General features: G+C 42.5%; 1 pseudogene; it reads left to right on the top strand.

The window, feature by feature from the left end:
* Nucleotides 1–7,138: 7,138 nt before the first annotated feature.
* On the top strand, nt 7,139–7,232 carry LOC132048460 (small nucleolar RNA R71; annotated as a pseudogene).
* The last annotated feature ends 185 nt before the right edge of the window (nt 7,233–7,417 follow it).

Here is a 7,417-nt window from a genome sequence, read left to right as displayed (position 1 = left end):
GCCGATCTGGTAGGCTGCACCATCCTTCGATGGCCTAGAAATGGACACTTACGCATAATATGGCCTGGCTGACCACAGGCATTGCAAACAACTGAACCCAAGCGGCAAGGTCCATAATGTGGCTTACCACATTGATTACATTGTGGTAAGGGTGGTCTCATCTAATCGGATTCACCTCTATACTGGGAACTCGAAACTCTGGAGATCTGACCCGGTCTGAAATAATTAGAATGATCAAATCGCTTGCCTGCAAATTGAGGAGGTGCACTAGCCACTGAATGGCCGGAGTGCCTAGAATTTTGCTGCTTTGACTCCCTCCGAACTCATTGTCAGCGCCTAAAGATCTGACCTTCTTACTATAACGCTTATCAGAATCACGCTCACCTCCTTGCGGCTGCTACTATTCTTCCAAATTCTGGGCATGGGCTTGAATGCGAGAGATATCCATTCCTTCCTGGAGTGAGGCCGTCAAGCATTCCTTAATCAAATGTGGCCCCAAGCCACTCACAAACCGATGTACACGGTCTCCCATATCGCCCTACCATGGCTGGGGCATACCTTTCCAACGAATTAAAACAAAAACTGTACTCTCGAGCACTCATATTCCCTTGTCTAAGATTAAAAAACTCTTTAGCTCTGGCTCATCGAACCTCTGGAGGCAAGTAATGTCGGAGAAAAGTATCCACAAACTCTTGCCATACCGGTGGAGGAGCATTGACTCCTCTAGAAGACATCCAAACTGTATACCAATGAACCGCAACATCTCGTAATCTATAGGAGGCCAACTCTACCGACTCCACCTCCGAAGCATGTATTATATGCAAGGTTCTCAATATTTCATCTATAAAGCTCTGCGGGTCCTCATCCGGTTTTGACCCAAAAACTCCGGAGGGTTCAAACTAATGAAATCACGGGCTCTAGCACTGACAGCCCTGTCACCATGTCCCGTACTTTGCCGCTGGGCCTGAGCAGCGACTAACTGAGTCAGCAAAAGAATGGCCTGTTTCATCTCCTGGCCCGTGGCATTTGGTGAGGGAACTGGGGGTATTGGAGTTGGAGCTGAGGCCCCTTCTTGCTCCTCTAAAATGGGTAAAGTAGGAGAGGTTCGAGATAAAATCTTATCGTGGAACTCACCCTTCTCAATATCTGCCGGCAGCTCCCATTCAATCCGCCTTCCGGCTACTGTCTTGCCCTTCTGGGCTGCTGTTGCTTTTCTTTTCACAGGCATCACTGAAATCATAGCAAATAATTAGGAAAAGGGGGTCCTGATAACATAGCTCTATCGCACGATCTAGGACAAGAAAGAAAGGTCAATCATTCCTAAATGCCCTGCAGCCTCTTGTTTATAAGTATGGCACGCTTCACACCTATAAACAAGACTCTACTGGATACGGTGTTGCTTCCAAATGCACACGAAAGTGTACGTGGTCGTACAAGTAATATGGTGATTATATAAAATCAGATGTCGAACCCACAGAGACTTATGACCAATACTTTCACGAAAATAAACTATTGCTACTACTTATGCAAGTAAAGAATAAAAGTTTTGGTTGTTTTGTAAACTAATGATGCAACCAGAATTTATGCTAAGAACGTATTTGAGTACTGCTTTTATCAAGATTTTAGAAGTATTCCAGGGTCGTGGTTTGTTCACCAATCCTATTGAGTCGTTCAAGTATCACCCCTTAGAAACTTTGTTCACAATTGTCAATTAACCAGATTATTAATCTCGTAGTATTCTCCCAAACCACTACTCACCGATTCAAGATAACTCGCCTCCTATAATCCTATGGTATTGACCTATCAAGAATGTAATAAGAGCACGACATGAAATTGATTGCGGTAACAAAGTATATTCCTATCCTAGTCACAAATCCTAGCCCAACTACAGAGATATTCAGATTACAATTTTGTTACTTCTTCTCCACATTAACAACGTCTTTCCCAAGCACGTATATCAATTAGTAAATAGAACTCAACTGTTGCGCAGACAATCAAGCAATTAAGCACAGAAGTAAAGAAGCAATTGCATATGAACAAGCTACTAAGATTGAAACACTTGTCAAACGTCAATATTCATGGCTAAGCCACAACCCCAGAATTACGGTGTTTAGTTACACATGATTCGAGAATGGAAGCAAGAATTCATGATTAGCATAGGGTTTCGATGTAAAGAAAAACAATAGAAAAGGAATAAAACCTAGAAAGAGTTTCACAAGTCTCAAAATTCGTCCAAGCCGTCTTTCTAATGTTAAAAATGACTATTTATACGCTAGGGTAAATATAAGATAAGTTGGCCCAATCCCGATCCAAGTAGGACAACTGACGCCGCTTGTGCGCTGGCTATGCATCGCATGGCCAGCGCATGATCTCCTCTGTGTGTTGCTTGTGCGGCGTATGCCTAGTACAAGGCCTGTATGAGATTCAGAGATAGGGTTTTTGTGCGCTGGCTGTGCGACGCATGGCCAGCGCATGAGACCCTTCAATGGTCGGATTCTGCCTTCAAGTGCTGGAACTTCCTTGCCAACATTCAATCAATGTGCAAAGCCTCAGAATTAATTAAAAACTGATCAGAATACCCTCCATTGGTCCTCGTTGTACCTATTCATATGAGCATACCAAAATAAGCTCCTATACAACAATTTGCATTCAAAACTGCGATTAAAGTACTAAGAAGTGAAATGCAAATAACACTAAATCAGATATTTGTGCCAAATATCAACACACCTCACTTAGACTTTGCTCACCCTCGACCAACCAATTATCATACATTCCCTAGTACTTTACTCATCCATGCCATTCAAACAGGTCTACATCAGGATTCGGTGGATATGAAAGTTTCACAATTGCATTAAAACATACACATTGAGCCACTTCTCTCAAAAGGCATGCCAACTGCTTCAAAACAACATTTTCTTACGCTTCCAAAAATTAGCAGCCAAACCTCTCAAGAAATGATATGTTCAAAAACATGCATATGACTCCAGACACCACTCAAAACACAAAGAGTCTGCTACTTGACCGAGTGGGAGTACTTCACCCATCTCCTATCAATTATGTGTCCTCACCCAAAAGAAAGTAGTCCATATTTCAAACAAAGTCGACAACATATTTAAATGGACATAAGTTGCACACAAGATCGCTCACTCTCACAAAGAATATCCACTGCTCAAACATGACGAACCATAAGCTTGCCTGTAGTGTAACCGCTCTACAAATTAGAGTGAGATGAGTTTAGGATCACTTAGGACTTGTATGGTTGTAACGTAGGCTAAGGGACAGGTAGGATATATTTTGAAAAATAGTGACTAACCTCCCTAAGCACTTTTAATACCTCACGACATAGTTTATTTAGCACCCTCCTTCATCAACCATGAATTTCAACCATACGCTACCAATTCTATCCCTTCAATCAATCATTTATTTTCTCAACTTTAAGCGCCATCCTATTTTCAACTAGCTAGTGGGACACAATATTAAGAAAACAAGTCACTAACTGGACAGTTTCTATTTTCTGTTTTCAGTTCTGTGTTTTTTTTTTATACACATTTCCCACTACTAGCATTCACAACATTCAAGCGCACCAATAGCCTTCCTTTCAACTTCATTCAATGAATCCTCCCTTAGTTTCGCTTCCCAACTCCAATTCCACAATTCACTATTAAAAGTGCCTAAGGAGTAGACAAGGATCAAAAATTGGTCAATAAGAACAACGGGGGTAGGCTAATTGGCTGTTGTCAAAAGAACGGATAAAGGCTCAACGGGATTGACTAGGGATATATAATTACACAAAGGGTAGGCAAGCGACATTTTGAAATTTGGCTAACAAAGAAATGCCTAGATCACTTCCTAAACTTCTCTCTCACTTTCACTTCACGAACACACCGGGCAAGTTCTAGTCATCACTGTCAAGCATGGATCATACAAGAGTTTCCTCACATCACACACAATCACATAATCGATACAAGACAGATTTATACAACTCTCTAATCAAGCAACTATCACAAATTATGCTAAGTGAGTCATATATGAGTCAATACAATTCACTACAAAAGTGTTTCAAGAGAGGTTTCTTCTTTTCATGCATGCTTTTAAAAAGTCATCAAGAACAACTCACAGTTTTCACATTCCACCTCACCTGAGCACCTAGCATTCGAGTGGTCTAACAGGCTTGGCTCCTACGACTCCATTTACCAAAACTAAAAAAAAAAAAAAAAATCTAACCCGGTTCAAAGGTCCCCCCTTAGGAAAGAACCGAGGCCATAAGAAAATCCAAGGCGGTGAATGGTGTGTGCCACTAATGAGGGACTCAAGAAGCTACAGAGAAAATCTAAAATGACCCAAAATATATTTTTTTTCTACTCTAAGGCTAACACAAAAAAAAAAAAAAAAAAAACTACCAAAAAGAAACCTATGGCAATTGATCACCATCCTTAACCTCAAAATGTTGTTACAAGGGACGTATTTCCCACCCCACAATTAAATCATGCTTTTCCCTCGAAGCATATAGATGGAAAAATTTAAAAACCAAAGGCAAGAAATACTCCCTGTGGCCCTCTAAGGCCTAGTCGTCATCCTCGTCAGACTCAGCCTCGCCATCAGACGGCTCGGCATCTTCTTCCTCCTCATCGTTAGCATCCTGTGCTTGAGATTTTTCATCACTACCTTCCTCCATCTCAGCTGCTATGAGGTCAGCGGAGCACAAATCCTCATCAGGTGGCAGCCTACCCTCCTCTCTAACGAGAACTCGTGAGTAAGTGGTGTGTGGGCATTCCGCAAACACACTAGAGAGGTCTAACTCAAATTTCTCACTCCCGATCATCATAATCTTGTAGATTTGTGCCTACACAGTAGACTGAGGCGATCTTTCTTGGGCTGGAGTCAAATTGAGCTTAGTGCACTGTTCGAGAGACTTGACAATAGAGATGTCGATCATATTATCGGGGCACTCAAGCACTCTATCATGCGGACTCTCGAAGAGAGGTGCCAACTTTCTTAGGTAGGCAGTGAGGGTATTCCCAAAGCTCAACCTGAGGGACTTGCCTTCTCTAATGTGTTGCATCTCCCTTAGCATCCAATAGCCAAAGTTGACAGGTTGCCCCGTCAAGAAGAAGTATATAATGGCTACTCTCTCCTTTAGCACAATCGTGAAATGGTCAAGTGGCATGATACGATAGTTGAGTAGCCTGAGCCACACTCGGGCCTCCTTCAGAAAATCACCCATCAGCATTGTCTTGTGCAACCTGGGGTCCTCTCTATATCTGGCCCACTTGGCCTTGGAATCTTTCCCACATAAAGTCTCCTGAATGGCCTTGTAATCAGGCCTTTTTATGAATTCCAGCAATGGGGCAATCAGGGACCCCTAAATATGCACACAAGGTGGAGGCTGTTAGCGGCACATACACACCCCTTACTTTGACAAATGACTGCATCTCACTGTCCTCTGTTCTGGCTAACTCCAGATTGGCATACATCTCCAACACCATGTCAATATTCACGGGCCTCGGATTTTCAAAGACACCCTGCTAGCCCATTTCCATTATTTGATTGTAGATCCCCCAAACAAATTTCTTCAAGGCCACTTTGTTGACGGGCCTTCTATGAATGTACCCATCCTTCAAAAGTAACTCTTTGTACCATTTTTCTGCATCCCCAAACATTATAAGATAGGGACGAGGCCTCATAGGAGACGCCTGAGGAATGGGGACTATCGGTTGCTTGCTACTGCGGGTTGTTGCCCCTTTCTTGGTGGCAATGGCCTTGCCCCCTCTAGGTCTCTTTGATCCCTACGAGGGACCCCCCCCCCCCCCCGTCAACTTTATCTTTTCCTTTGGTCACCATTGTACCTGTAGGGATTCACAACATAATCATCCAACGTCGTTAGAAAATTTAGCCCAAACGACCCTACACTTATTGCACACTAACACTTCACTTTATCGTCCGCAAGTTAAGCCCAAGTATGGGCTCGTGAAACACCCCACACTTACTACAAACTATGGTGCAAAAAATATGAAACAAAGAAGTTAACTAATCTAGAGACTAAAGCGAACAAAATTAATGAAACCAAAGGGAAAAAAACTATCCTACAAAACAAGGAAAATCATGTTGGAGGATCTAGGGTGGTGGTTCACCCTTCACTTTTAGTGCTTTTTTTTTTTACCTATGGGTGTTCATGGAAATGCCCTATGGTTTTGAATGTTGTTTCAAGTCTATTTGCTACTCAAGACTTCACAAAAATCACAAGAAACTTGATTGAGGACTTTTATCAAACAATTTGTGGGCATAGAACTATCCCTTGAAGTTTTGCAAGAATGGAGGGTTGTAAAACCCTCCCTTATGTTTGGGAATCATTGTTCTTGCATCCAACACCCATTACAAAGACAATAATACCAAACCTCCACCCCAATTCGCCCAACCCCATATACCTTGGTTTATCAATCTCCCATACTAACACAAAGGGGAAAAAGGGAAAGGGATTTCATTGGTGAAAGCACACGAAATCTTATCTTGTGTTGCAATGTGAGATGATTTACACCACCTTCCTTAGAGTTGAAAGGGATTGGGAGAGGGGTTTGAGGAATTGGGTTCGAGTGGGAGTGTTTTGTAGAGAGAGGGTGAGAGTTTGTGAGAAGTGGGGGTTATTAGGGGTCATCCGTGTTTAATTCTTTTAAAAGAAATCGAACCGGGTCGACCCGTGGGGGTTATTGATTGTTGTTTCCTTGCCCCGTGCTTGTATTACCCACAAAGTATATGGATGTAGGATTTGCAGGGCATTCATCACTGTTGTGACCTTCTCCACAGACTTCACAAAAAATGATGGCTTGTTGCCTTTGGATGCACCTGTGGTGGAGCCTGCGTAGCGTTTAACTTCTTGATTTCAGTGCGCATGGCATCAAGCTGTGCTGATAGTGTTGTAAAATTATCTACTTCAAAAATACTCGGTGCTTTCCTAACTGAACTACTAGCTGCATCATCCTGCCACTCTGGAGTGCTCTGAATAAACCTATTCAATATTGTGAATAATTCTTCATAGCTTAGATCAAGAGCCTGCCCTCCTGCAGCAGTGTCTAGTGATGACTTATGTTGGGCATCCAGACTCTCAATAAATGTATGTGCCAGAACTTCATTCGTCTGATGGTGGTGAGGACAATCTCTGAGAAGACCCTTAAACCTCTCCCATGCTTGATACAAATTTTCTCCATTTTTCTGCCTGAATGACATGATCTCCCTTCGGAGGTGTCACGCCCCAATTTCCGAGGGACGTGATGGGCACCCGACCCCATACCCGGAGCCGAGCGAACCCACGGACTCTATCGCACACATAATTTTTTTTTTCGTAACTCAATACCGAAAAATTATAAAATACATAACGAGGCTTACAAACTTGACATGATACGTAATTACACAAAATTCATTA

The sequence above is a fragment of the Lycium ferocissimum genome, chromosome 2, assembly GCF_029784015.1.
Source record: "Lycium ferocissimum isolate CSIRO_LF1 chromosome 2, AGI_CSIRO_Lferr_CH_V1, whole genome shotgun sequence".
Lineage (NCBI taxonomy): Eukaryota > Viridiplantae > Streptophyta > Magnoliopsida > Solanales > Solanaceae > Lycium > Lycium ferocissimum.
This window is presented reverse-complemented; position numbering and strand designations above follow the sequence as displayed.